Source organism: Schistocerca americana, chromosome 1, assembly GCF_021461395.2.
Source record: "Schistocerca americana isolate TAMUIC-IGC-003095 chromosome 1, iqSchAmer2.1, whole genome shotgun sequence".
NCBI lineage: Eukaryota > Metazoa > Arthropoda > Insecta > Orthoptera > Acrididae > Schistocerca > Schistocerca americana.
In genome coordinates this window covers 142,393,902-142,408,280 of record NC_060119.1, presented here as the reverse complement: position 1 = coordinate 142,408,280, position 14,379 = coordinate 142,393,902, and the positions used below count along the sequence as shown (strand labels likewise).

The window sequence follows — 14,379 nt, the reverse complement described above, 5'->3', positions numbered from 1 at the left end:
CACTTGCACGCGTGCAGTTAACTGGTGTTTCGCGTGCACACAGGGGCAAGCTGGCCACCCGCTTATCTCCCATCCCCACCATACCCTCTGTCCACTCCTTCCTCTGCAATGCGTTTTGTTTGCTAGCTTGCTTTATTGAGTGAATGAATAAGCTTAGTAGGTGTGCTTGAAGGAAATCATGGTTTGAAAGAGTACCTATCACCTACGATACGTTTTATTTAATTATCACAGGTGGAGTTTACAATACGTTTAATATCTTGAACAAAATTTCTACATACAGACAAACACAAACAGTTACGTAAATTTTCATCACTGATGTTTGCTCTTAACCGAGACTTATTAATTCAGCAAATGGTTTTCCAGCTCTCGCTATATTAAGCGCAGTCTTATAACTTGCACATACCGCTGGGCTATTATTGTTGTCGTCCCGAAAACTTGAAAACAGTGCTCCATAAAATTTTAAATCAGTTAGATGAGAGACATGACGAGAGAAAGTCTCAGATCTCTCGTGACAACAGCAACTACGACAAATTCAAATGGCTCTGAGCACTATGGGACTTAACTGCTGTGGTCATCAGTCCCCTAGAACTTAGAGCTACTTAAACCTAACTAACCTAAGGACATCACACACATCCATGCCCGAGGCAGGATTCGAACCTGCGACCATAGCGGTCGCGCGGTTCCAGACTGTAGTGCCTAGAACCGCTCGGCCACTCCGGCCGGCCAACTACGACAGATTCATCTGGTACCGTCAGATCGCTCTTCTTAAGCTCAGTCAATTCCCCATCCGCTCAGAATCCGACAGTAAATTGTACTCGTCCTTGTGAAATTTATTATAATGGCCTTCAATACTAAACTTCCGTTGACCAGCGAGAATGCTGCCACATATTAAACATTTCGAATTTTCATGTTTTTGCACAAAGAAAATATGATTCTCCCATTACTTTTTAAAAGATAGCAAATCTCCACTTCTCCGTTTCTTGAAATACAACGTTCACTACATAATGCTCGCTTCCATCAACGTCCGCAGCTTAGCCTGGTACTACACTGCCGCAACCTGCCGGCTGTCGCCACTGCCCCAGTTGACGATTGCACGCGAGCAGCACACGTGCAGCGCTGTGCGCTCATGAGCCGCGTGCAACGTTTGCCCGCCCCTGACCTAGACGATATCAGTCGTCGTCCTGGTCGATCCCTTGGGGATGACCGGGGCATTGTTGCTTGACAACGAACATCTGGTGTCAGATACTGTACCCAAACGCACGACATGGAGACGGCGCAGCCGGCAACACTAGGGGGACATGAGCAGGCCGTGCTCGTTCTTCATTGCTGGCGGCTCGCACGGCGTGTGGGGTACTCGACATCGCGACCCAGAACAACGGATGTCACCAGCGGATCGGAACGGCAGCGCATTCCGCAATCGGCTGCGTCTGTAAGCACACAGTGCAGCCGTGAGGTTGGCTGCAGTGCTGTACAAGTGTGCTTGAACGACTGTCAATACTACCAGTGTTTCACTGGATGCTCCTACGTAAATCTGCCTTTCACGTCACGCATCCTGACACTTACAAGGGAACCTCCCCATCGCACCCGCCTCAGATTTAGTTATAACTTGGCACAGTGGATAGGCCTTGAAAAACTGAACACAGATCAATCGAGAAAACAGGAAGAAGTTGTGTGGAACTATGAAAAAAGAAGCAAAATATACAAACTGAGTTGTCCATGCGCAACATAGGCAACATCAAGGATAATCAGAACTCAGGAGCGCCGTGGTCCCGTGGTTAGCGTGAGCAGCTGCGGAACGAGGAATCCTTGGTTTAAATCTTCCCTCGAGTAAAAAGTTTAATTTTTTATTTTCAGACTAATCTGTCGGTGCAATTTTAGTGTGGGAGTAGACGTGATTACCATTCCTCCAGGTTGTACACCTCTTGTGCAACCGTTAGATGTGTTTGGTTTTCGGCAAGTGAAATACTTTGTGAAAAGATTCTATGATTTTGCGAAGCTGCACAGGTACACAGAGCAGTATTGTTTACGTGATCGTGTGTCAATTATCAAAGTTCAGGCACTCACACATAATCAACTTCGCTCTCCAAAATTCCAGGACATGTTCAGATTTGCTTGGACATATGCAGGATTTGACGGTCTACACATGGAAAAATTTAAAAACGTTAAAAACATATGTTACAACAGAGCACAGTGAAAACTGTGCGACTGTGAAACTGTTGCATTCATTTGTTACAGTTTATGTGACAAACTCTTATGTTTTCATCACTTTTTTGCGAGTGATTATAACATCCACAAAAAAACCTAAATCGGGCGAGGTAGAAGAATCTTTTTACCCATTCGCCAAGGGTACAAGTTAGTTGGGTCGACAACATATTCCTGTCATGTGACGCACATGCCGTCACCAGTGTCGTATAGAATATGTCAGACGTGTTTTCCTGTGGAGGAATCGGTTGACCTATGGCCTTGGGATCAAATGTTTTCGGTTCTCATTGGAGAGGCACGTCCTTTCGTCTACTAATCGCACGGTTTTGCAGTGCGGTCGCAAAACACGGACACTAAACTTATTACAGTGAACAGAGACGTCAATGAACGAACAGACAGATCATAACTTTGCGAAAATAAAGAAAGAAAATTTTTACTGCAGGGAAGATTTGAACCAAGGACCTCTCGTTCCGCAGCTGCTCACGCTAACCACTGGACTACGACGCTGCTGAGCTCTCACTTCCCTTGATGTTGCCTACGTTGCTAGTGGTCTACTCAGTTTGTATATTTTGCTTATTTTTTCATAGTTCCACACAACTTCTTTTTGTTTTCTCGATTGATCTGTGTTTAATTTTTCAAGGCCTAACCACTGTGCCAACTTATAACTAAATCTGAGGGGGGTGCGATGGGGAGGTTCCCTTGTTAGCAGTCCGGGATAGGCTAGAATCATTTGAGATGTGAATATGGAGGAGAATGGAGAGGATAAGCTGGATGGAAAGAGCAAGTAACGAAGGAGTGTTGGTGAGAGGAGCAGACTGCTGCAGGTTATAAGAGAAAGGAGGTACTGTATGGCACATTGCATGGGACGAGAATTCCTGCTACCAGACGCAAGGTTTAGTTCGTGGGAGGAGGTTGAGAGGAAGGAGGAGATACGAGATGATAGACGACATCAAGGGAAGTGGAAATTGCGCGGGCCTGGATGGCAGAAGACAGGAGAGAATGGAGAATTACCACGTAAAAATCTGCCTTTGGGCAGTACACTGATCGTGGCCATCACCATTTTGTTATAGAGATTCCAAAAATCGCGCGAGTGAAAACGGGTTTCGATTTATTTGTCAAATTTTCTCGCTTTTGGCTGCTATGTACCAAATTACTTTCAGCTTGAGCTGATAAACGTACTACACGCGCAAACAAAGTTGACACTGGCGCGGTAGCTGATGGGAGCTACAGTAAAAGCATTTCCCATTTATAGTCGCTCCCCTCAGTCACGCGCTCAGTGTCAACGTATTGCGCGAATAATACAGTGTAGCACCCAGCTCAAACACCTCTTTGTCCAATCCAGGAATTTACAAGACTTTTATAAAATGTAATCCCAAGAGTAATATTCTCGAATGCACAGACAAGCCACTAAGTTATTTCAATGTTTACTTCAGCACATGTGTGCTAACTTTTTTCTCTTATGGAGTTGACAGTGTCCTGTCAACGCTCCATTATAACAGATTTTAATCTGCGTAACGCCATAATTTATAATTGAATTTTCCCCAAGACATTTAAATCTGTCTTTATCTACGATAAAGATGTTTATCGTAGATAAATATGAGACTTAAATGTACTGTAGAAAGTTTAATTATAATATCTATAAGATCACTTGTGGTACAGGACTTCCCCATTATGACCAACGCTAGGGTGCTATTCCAATGCCCGAGAGCCCTTGTAATAGTGACAATGTAAGGGAAAATAAGCTGAAGATCTGAACTGAAGATTGTGTTGGGGAGGGCATTCGATTTGGGTAGTTCGTGCAGCACTGTTGAGCATAGTACTGCATTGATGTAATCGTCAGTATTTCTGCCTAGTAGGCAAGAAGACCTGGGTTCGAGGCCCGGCTGTGGCATAAATTCTAATTCACTGCTTCTGCTTCCATCATTATCGTAGTAACTACACATGTTTGACCATATCACGAGCGGTAGCTCTGGATATATTACATTACTATTATGAAATTGAAAGGCATATAAATTTATAAACATTACACCTTAATGCTAAATGCCTACACATAAAGCTTTCAGTAGTTTTGCTCAACGTATTAGCACTGTCTAATGTACTTCTTTAATCAAATAATAAAAGTTATTGGTTTGGCAGAAAAATAAAAAGCTAAAAATAAATACACGTAATAAAAATATAGTGCAATTTTTCGGTCTTAGACGCAGCAGTACTCTGTTGCAAACACGTCTTTCTAAGTTTCCCTCGTGTGTAGCTTTCAGCATATTGCAGTCCGGCTTACACACCTTCTCGGCATAGTGCAGTGGAGAGGGCAGCCGGAGCGCCGAGCAGTCCCGCAGTGCGTGAGCGCGCACAGACCTTGTCCAGGCTTGGCATGGAAGGTCTGACACCTGCGCACCGCTGTTCAACTTCTTCTTCATCAACTCTGTATGTCGGCCACTTCTTTCCAACTCTGGCCAGAGGCGTAGCTATGGGAGTGTGTGTGCGTGTGTGGGAGGGATGCAGTGTGCACTGGGTACCAGCCGCATGGGATGACTAAACTTGCTGGGTTGTGTGGACGAGTTTCAACGTATCATTTCCAACACTTACAGAAGCTGGCAGGCTTTTGCATGCGTACGCGCATTTTACCCCTAAAACAGCGTGCAAACAAAAATTATTCTCAAAGGGTACTTTGAGAAAGAGAATTAGATTGATGTATAAACATTGTTTGTACAGGGGCATTGTTAAAATAGCTTGTCATTCAATACACTGATTGTGCTGTGGAGGTTTTCTTGGTGGTATTATTTTGTTCAAAAAATATGGTTCAGATGGCTCTGAGAACTATGGGACTTAACATCTGAGGTCATCAGTCCCCTAGAACTTAGAACTACTTAAACCCAACTAACGTAAGGACAACACTCATCCATGCCAGAAGCAGGATTCGAACCTGCGACCGTAGTAGTCGAGCGGTTCCGGACTGAAGCACCTAGAACCACTCGGCCACCGCGGTCGGCTACTATTTTGTGGTGAGTGCAGATTTGAAATTGTAAAATAATGCAAACGGATCCTTTACTATCGAAGGTATTGAGAGAGTAAAACACTGAAGTTTTGGGTAGAGGAGATATATGGATTTTAAAAAAAGAATGTGTAGCTCTTGTACAGATGTGAGTCACATTAAATTTTAGTTAGCTTCAGGGTCGGGTTCTCTAGATGGTATTACTCGTATGTGGTTACAACCAAGTCACGGCTGTTGTGTGTTATAAATCACGCTACTGCGACAGGGCGTCATAGATGCGGCAGTGTAATTTTTTAAATGATGTAATGCAAATACTTATGTTCGATGAAAATGACCCAGAGAATTTTCTTTTGCATATTCTGAAACTTCCTACTGCAATGTCTTTTTTTTATTGTCTGCATGTTGGAATAGGGTACTTGGGTTGTAGTTGTATTATTGTTCCCCGTTAAACCGCCACTATGGTGCATTACCCGTAGCGAGGGAGGCTATACTGCCACAAGACGTCATCTTCAGAAGATCGAATAAAATATTTATTCATTTGCGCTACCTACGTAAATGGTATTCCTTACGAGTATTATTTGTATATAATTTTCTCTCCTGTAAGTCGAATGGAAGGTGATAAGGGGTTTCTTTTTTGCTGGTGCAAAATGCTTGAACATTGCTACCGAATTACATTGAGACGATGATGATTATAAGTCTGTGAAATGTTTTTCTGAACTCGAATGTGATGACAATTTGGCGTGTTTCGGTCACATCAGGTGAGAGGAGTTTTTAAAAAGTCAAACCAATTAAGAGTTACCTGGGGTCCAGTATGAGTGAAGCACGACTCTCTAGTGTGGCAATTCTGACTACTGAAAATAGTATAGCTAAATATATCGATTATGTTAAAATTACCTATCGCTAATAATGTATTTGGTTATTTGTACTGCTTCGTTAATAATCAATTATGCTGTGTTATTTATAATAATGTGTTTTACTTTTCTGTTGGCATTCATAAAACATACTTACAAAATAATTAACGTTATACCTTGCTTACTTAACCACTGGAATCAAAAAATTGCTTTCCCAATAAAAAAATTATTTGACGTTTGTGTATGGTTGAAAAGAGGGATGATAAGTCATGAGGGGCGTACCAATAAGTAATGCAACAAATTTTTCCTGAAAAAGAGTTGGTTTTTACTAAGGGTTCCAGTACGTCATGTTATTCTCCACTCTTTTGGCTGCAAAACCCTGTTTTTCAACATAATCTCCATTCAATGCAACGACCTTACACGACCTTATTGGGAGGTGTGAGGTAACGGGAAAGTTGCGGTGCCCTGGAAATATTCTAAGTTCGGAGGAAGCAGTGGCCGCGCGGGCCGCTCGGCAGGCTGACCACGTGGTGGCAGGCGCTGGCCGAAGCAAGAGGGGTCCAGCCGCGTGGCTGGGAATTTAATGGTGACGCTGTGTTGATGAAGGAGAGACGCCGAGAGTGCCAAAGTTGGCGGACTTTGTGGAACCTTAATGGCAGACATTTCACAGTTCTTATAGAAATTAATAGTAGCCAGATGATTCATGATAGCTCAAAAAGAAACATGTACATTACTATTGTTTGCATGATGATTCTAATGGTGTAATCAGATTTTCAATATCTTTATTAGTTTAAAGTTCAGCATCTGAGGGTAAATTATACAAGTAACACCCAGCAACGAATTTCCAAAATATAAACGCTTCATCCAATTTTGTCGATCGGTGTGTCTTAGTGCTGTTAGTGTAAACCTAAATTGGTATGAATTACAGGTATATAACTTATATAGTACATGAGTTATTGGAGGTCAAATTGGCCAATTACTATCGATCGCATAAGGCCGTAAGTGCTCCACAGTTACACGAAAAAACGGTAGCAGCATGTTTATAAATACACTCCTGGAAATGGAAAAAAGAACACATTGACACCGGTGTGTCACACCCACCATACTTGCTCCGGACACTGCGAGAGGGCTGTACAAGCAATGATCACACGCACGGCACAGCGGACACACCAGGAACCGCGGTGTTGGCCATCGAATGGCGCTAGCTGCGCAGCATTTGTGCACCGCCGCCGTCAGTGTCAGCCAGTTTGCCGTGGCATACGGAGCTCCATCGCAGTCTTTAACACTGGTAGCATGCCGCGACAGCGTGGACGTGAACCGTATGTGCAGTTAACGGACTTTGAGCGAGGGCGTATAGTGGGCATGCGGGAGGCCGGGTGGACGTACCGCCGAATTGCTCTACACGTGGGGGGTGAGGTCTCCACAGTACATCGATGTTGTCGCCAGTGGTCGGCGGAAGTTGCACGTGCCCGTCGACCTGGGACCGGACCGCAGCGACGCACGGATGCACGCCAAGACCGTAGGATCCTACGCAGTGCCGTAGGGGACCGCACCGCCACTTCCCAGCAAATTAGGGACACTGTTGCTCCTGGGGTATCGGCGAGGACCATTCGCAACCGTCTCCATGAAGCTGGGCTACGGTCCCGCACACCGTTAGGCCGTCTTCCGCTCACGCCCCAACATCGTGCAGCCCGCCTCCAGTGGTGTCACGACAGGCGTGAATGGAGGGACGAATGGAGACGTGTCGTCTTCAGCGATGAGAGTCGCTTCTGCCTTGGTGCCAATGATGGTCGTATGCGTGTTTGGCGCCGTGCAGGTGAGCGCCACAATCAGGACTGCATACGACCGAGGCACACAGGGCCAACACCCGGCATCATGGTGTGGGGAGCAATCTCCTACACTGGCCGTACACCACTGGTGATCGTCGAGGGGACACTGAATAGTGCACGGTACATCCAAACCGTCATCGAACCCATCGTTCTACCATTCCTAGACCGGCAAGGGAACTTGCTGTTTCAACAGGACAATGCACGTCCGCATGTATCCCGTGCCACCCAACGTGCTCTAGAAGGTGTAAGTCAACTACCCTGGCCAGCAAGATCTCCGGATCTGTCCCCCATTGAGCATGTTTGGGACTGGATGAAGCGTCGTCTCACGCGGTCTGCACGTCCAGCACGAACGCTGGTCCAACTGAGGCGCCAGGTGGAAATGGCATGGCAAGCCGTTCCACAGGACTACATCCAGCATCTCTACGATCGTCTCCATGGGAGAATAGCAGCCTGCATTGCTGCGAAAGGTGGATATACACTGTACTAGTGCCGACATTGTGCATGCTCTGTTGTCTGTGTCTATGTGCCTGTGGTTCTGTCAGTGTGATCATGTGATGTGTCTGACCCCAGGAATCTGTAAATAAAGTTTCCCCTTCCTGGGACAATAAATTCACGGTGTTCTTATTTCAATTTCCAGGAGTGTATATTGATTCATCTCTGTCTTTGTTAATATCCGATGTATGCTATTCATGAAGAAACTGGTCAATTATTTACTGTGTTTTAGAAAGCACAGAGACATTAGGCTCCTGGCCTACCTTTTGCTCCTTTTCTTTCGACATAAGTTTATTTAATTGTTTATGTATTTAATAATGTGTGTTAGAGCGTGTTTATGGTCCAGCCGTTGGAATATTTATTAATTTCAAGTATTTAAATGCAAATCCAGTATTTCGAATATGTCTCAACATGTTTTTGAGTGTGCGTTGGCTAGGAGACATGAAGGGAGCGCTCTAGCCAATCACAGCGCTCGTTAATGGTGAGACTGGATGGAAGCAAGTTCGGGAGAGAGAACACGAGACATTTCTGGCAGTGCGGCAGTGCGGCAGTGCTGGACAGTACAGGACAGAAAGAGTGTGCCGGACGCGGAGGCGCGACGGAATGTCGCGTGAGAGACTTGGAGAGTGTGGAGCGGTTTGCGCGTGGTCGCGAGAGATAGAAATACACTACTCGCCATTAAAATTGCTACACCACGAAGTGACGTGCTACAGACACGAAATTTAACTGACAGGAAGAAGATGCTGTGATGTGCAAATGATTAGCTTTTCAGAGCAATCACACAAGGTTGGCGCCGCTGGCGACACCTACAACGTGCTGACATGAGGAAAGTTTCCAACCGATTTCTCATACACAAACTGCAGTTGACCGGCGTAGCCTGGTGAAACATTGTTGTGATGCCTCGTGTAAGGAGGAGAAATGCGTAGCATCACGTTTCCGACTTTGATAAAGGTCGGACTGTAGCCTATCGCGATTGCGGTTTATCGTATCGCGACATTGCTGCTCGCGTTGGTCGAGATCCAATGACTGTTAGCAGAATATGGAATCGCTGGGTTCAGTAGGGTAATACGGAACGCCGTGCTGGATCCCAACAGCCTCGTACCACTAGCAGTCGAGATGGCAGGCATCTTATCCACATGGCTGTAACGGATCGTGCAGCCACGTCTCGATCCCTGAGTCAACAGATGGGGACGTTTGCGAGACAACAACCATTTGCAAGAACAGTTCCACGACGTTTACAGCAGCATGGACTATTAGGTCGGAGACTATGGCTGTGGTTACCATTGACGCTGTATCACAGACAGGAGAGCCCGCGATGGTGTACTCAACGACGAACCTGGTTGCACGAATGGCAAAACGTCATTTTTTCGGGTGAATGCAGGTTCTGTTTAAAGCATCGTGATGACTGCATCGGTGTTTGGCGACATCGTGGTGAACGCACATTGGAAGCTGGTATTCGTCCATACTGGCGTGTCACCCGGCGTGATGGTATGCGGTGCCATTGGCTACACGTCGCAGTCACCTCTTGTTCGCATTGATGGCACTTTGAACAGTGGACGTTACATTTCAGATGTTTTACGACCCGTGGCTCTACCCTTCATTCGATCGCTCCGAAACCCTACATTTCAGCAGGATAATGCACGACCGTATGTTGCAGGTCCTGTACGGGCCTTTCTGGATACAGAAAATGTTCGACTCTGCTCTAGCCAGCACATTCTCCAGATCTCTCACCAACTGAAAACGTCTTGTCAATGGTGGCAGAGCAACTGGCTCGTCACAATACGCCAGTCACTACTCTTGATGAACTGTGGTACCGTGTTGAAGCTGCATGGACAGCTGTACCTGTACACGCCATCCAAGCTCTGTTTGGCTCAATGCCCAGGCGTGTCAAGGCCGTTATTACGGCCAGAGGTGGTTGTTCTGGGTACTGATTTCTCGGGATCTGTGCACCCAATTTGCGTGAAAATGTAATCACATGTCAGTTCTAGTCTATTATATTTGTCCAATGAATACCCGTTTGTCATCTGCAGTTCTTCTTGGTGTAGCAATTTTAATGGCCAGTAGTGCAATTAGAACGGCACATCGTTCAGTGTTAATCCAGCATGTATTTTATATCCTTACAACTTATAAATTACATTTTGTAAGTATTAAAAATTAATTGATCGTGCAACTTCTGTGCTTTTATGTAACTAAAGCAATTACTTTGATGCAAGTACGGTTTACATTTACAAACATAAAAAATCTTTATAATTATTGTTGTTTTGAACTCAATAGAACGTTCTTCATCATGATCAAAGGAAAGAGTTCCTGTTATTATTGACAAATGCTAAAGTTCTGTATGAATAATCGAAACATGTTTTATAAGAGGGTCATTCCGTAAGCCATAGATACTATGACATATTGTGCGAACATGTGGCATCATCGTCATTTCAGTAAACACATTCGAAAGCCGGCGGCAATCAGTACGAAATCAACCGACATATTGCGACCGCATGCGACGGTGACGCGGCACGCCTGTAACATTCATTGCTAACATGGCCTTACTACAAGATGGAGATAAGCAGAGTGGAACAGCGAGCATACGTGAAAGTTGCCTTTCTCACTGGGTAAAATGCTACTCAGTGTCATGCGGAAGTACGAGCAGCTGCGGGTGATAGGGCGTAACATGCGAAGGTCATGCCCATTCTGGCGTATGACAGCCACGGTATTCGGTATTGTCACTCTATTAAGGACGCCCACACCGTCAGTGCCCAATACTAACACAACTTTTTGGATGTGATGTCCGCCAGTTATGCAGAACACCTTTTTTTTCAGTACCCAAACATGTTTCGGCACCACTGTGCCATCATCAGTGGGTTTTCGTTTTTATTTATTCTGCAATGGGAACATTTTTGTTAAATGGTTATAAAATTTAGTTCAAACAACAGATCGTTTCTTTTTGTAAATACCTTTACATTTAGTGTGCATTAATTTTCTGGATCACTCTTGTATTAATTACTAACAGGTAACTTGTCATCTGCAACCAAACGATGTTGATAAGAAAGTTTTTGCTGGGAGTTGACCTATCTTCTAGAATGTAGTTTATACGTAAGTAAAAATGAAAGTAGGCTCGAGAACCTCGCAAAAAACTAAATTACATGATAGAAGATAGGTTAACTCCCAGCAAAAAACTTTCTCATCAACATCGTTTGGTTGCAGATGACAAGTTACCTGTTAGTAAATAACACAAAAGTGATCCAGAAAATTCATGCACACCAAATGTAAAGGTATTTACAAAAAGAAACGATCTGTTGTTTGAACTAAAAATGCACATAATTTGCTAATGGGTTAACCAAAATGTTCCCATTGCAGAATAAATAAAAACAAAAACCCACTGATGATAACCCAGTGGTGCCGAAACATGTTTGAGTACTGAGAAAAACGTGTTTTGCATAACTGGCGGACCTCAAATCCAAAAATTTTAATTGCAGACACGGCCAATACAAGGAGCTGCAAGTCAAAAAGATGGATACTACACAACTTTCTGCATCTGCGATACACACTTCGGCGAAAACGTCCGGCATTGCTGGATAATGCAGTCACACTCCATGATACGCTACACCCCACAGTGCAGCCGTTATCAAGAATTGTGTACAACGGTGGGCATGGGAAATCTTTCCCCAACCATCCAAGTCACCAGACCTCCGTCCATGTGATACTGACCTCATTCCACAACTGAAGAAACCATTGCTTGGGAAGCTCTTTGCAAACAGGACAAAAATCCTTAAGGAATTTTGGAGACAGGTGGCACACATTGATGGCAATGCCAGTGGCATTCAACGTCTTCCTCATAATTGGCAATGCTGTGTGGATGCACTGGGGGGATTATTTTGAAGAACAGTAGCTGATTCTGATTCATTTTTGTTCCATTTGCACTCTTGCGCAATAAATGTACGCAGGGTTCCAATGCGTGTGTTTTATTACAGCTTTTGCTGTGACCTCCTGTACTGGAAGCCCATTTAATGTTGGCATTCAGATACCCACTGCCTTACTGGTTCAGTGCACACAGTAGAAGTCCCATGTTGTCGCATTAATGCAAGATAAACCATAGCTGCCATGTGTTATGGAATGACCCCCATATAAGTTTGATGACATATTTAAGCTATGTTTCACACGTTTTTGTTTTGCATTTTTTTTATTTTACCTCTTCGTTGAGGAAAATGTGTTTCCCAGCGCAACATGATTTTTACTTTATTATTAACACACTATCCTTCAGTTTCACTTTACAAAACAACAATTTTTGAATAAAAACTTAATTAATGATTGACAGTTTCAATTTTACTGTAAATATTGTTTACTTTTAAGTATCAGGCAGAAGGATGACTAAGTAACACAAAAATTTTCTGTAGGTCATATTTTTCATCTGTTATATATATAATATTATACCAATATAATTATTATTGTATTACTAGGTCTACAACTTTGCTTCCGCCGTTTTTTCTCGAAGTTCGAGACTTTATTGTGAAAAACTTACAAAAAGTTTACGATTCAAAGTATTGGCCATCGTTAGCCACTGCTGTCTCCTAGCTTTAGGGGAGCATACTAGTCCCGCAGTGTATAAATTGGGAATCTTTTGAGGGGAGCCATGAATCGATCCAATTTCGCACATCTTCATATGACCGCATGTGCTAGTCAGCTAGGTCGTGTGTCATAGATGGAAAAAGGTGGCAGTCTGGGGGAGGAATATCTGGAGAACACAGCGGATGGGGTAGAACTTCCCATTTCAACGTTTCCAAGTATGTTTTGACGGAATTTTCGACGTGGGGTCGCGCATTCTCATTCTGCAAAATCATTTTTTCGTGTCTATCGCCGTAGTGTGGCCGTTTGTCTTTCAGTGCTCGGCTCAAACACGTCAATTGCTTTCGACAACGATCTCCTGTGATTGTTCCCGTCGGTTGCAGTATCATCGAAAGCTTTCTCTCTTTCACAACCATGCCGGTCTTCAACGTATAAAATCACCATTCTTGAAGCATGGAAACCATTTTCTGCGAAGTTCTGTCACTAACCGGCGTTCCATCGTAGGTCTTACCCAGCGTTTTATGAGCCTCAGCCGCAGATTTTTTCAAATCAAAGCAGAAAATTAAAACCTCCCGCAGTTGACGAGAATTGGGCTCATAAGTTTACGTATTCAGTTGAGAACAACTTCATGATGCAATCAAAAATCGACTGATATTTTGATGGCGTTATGTTCTCTGATGTCTAATCTTACTGTATGACATTTACGACGAACGACTTGCGCCACTACTTTCCACTACTGCCGTCTATTGCAAAACGGCGGAAGCAAAGTTGTAGACCTAATATATATATATATATATATATATATATATATATATATATATATATATATATATATATATATAAATTCTAGCATTTGTAGACTTAGAGAAAGATTTTGACAATTTTTGACAATGTTGACTGGAATACTCTCTTTCAAATTCTAAAGGTGGCAGGGGTAAAATACAGGGAGCGAAAGGCTATTTACAATTTGTACACAAACCAGATGGCAGTTATAAGAGTCGAGGGGTATGAAAGGGAAGCATTGGTTGGGAAGGGAGTGAGACAGGGTTGTAGCCTATCCCCGATGTTATTCAATCTGTATATTGGACAATCAGTAAAGGAAACAATAGAAAAATTCGGAGTAGCTATAAAAATCCATGGAGACGAAATAAAAACTTTGAGGTTCACCGATGACATTGTAATTCTGTTAGAGACAGCAAGGGAGTTGGAAGAGCAGTTGAACAGAGGGTATAAGATGAACATCAACAAAAGCAAAACGAGGATAATGGAATGTAGTCGAATTAAGTCGGGTGTTGCTGAGGGAATTAAATTAGGAAATGAGACGCTTAATGTAGTAAAGCAGTTTTACTATTTGGGGAGCAAAATAACCGATGATGGTCGAAGTAGAGAGGATATAAAATGTAGACTGGCAATGGCAAGGAAAGCATTTCTGAAGAAGAGAAATTTGTTATCATCG

The 14,379-nt window shown here is 43.6% G+C and overlaps 1 protein-coding gene across 1 annotated transcript in view; it reads left to right on the top strand.

Moving 5' to 3' along the window:
* LOC124607875 overlaps window positions 1–14,379 on the top strand; it is a 74,910-nt gene that overhangs the window by 58,518 nt on the left and 2,013 nt on the right. The gene's annotated exons all lie outside the window — the stretch shown is intronic.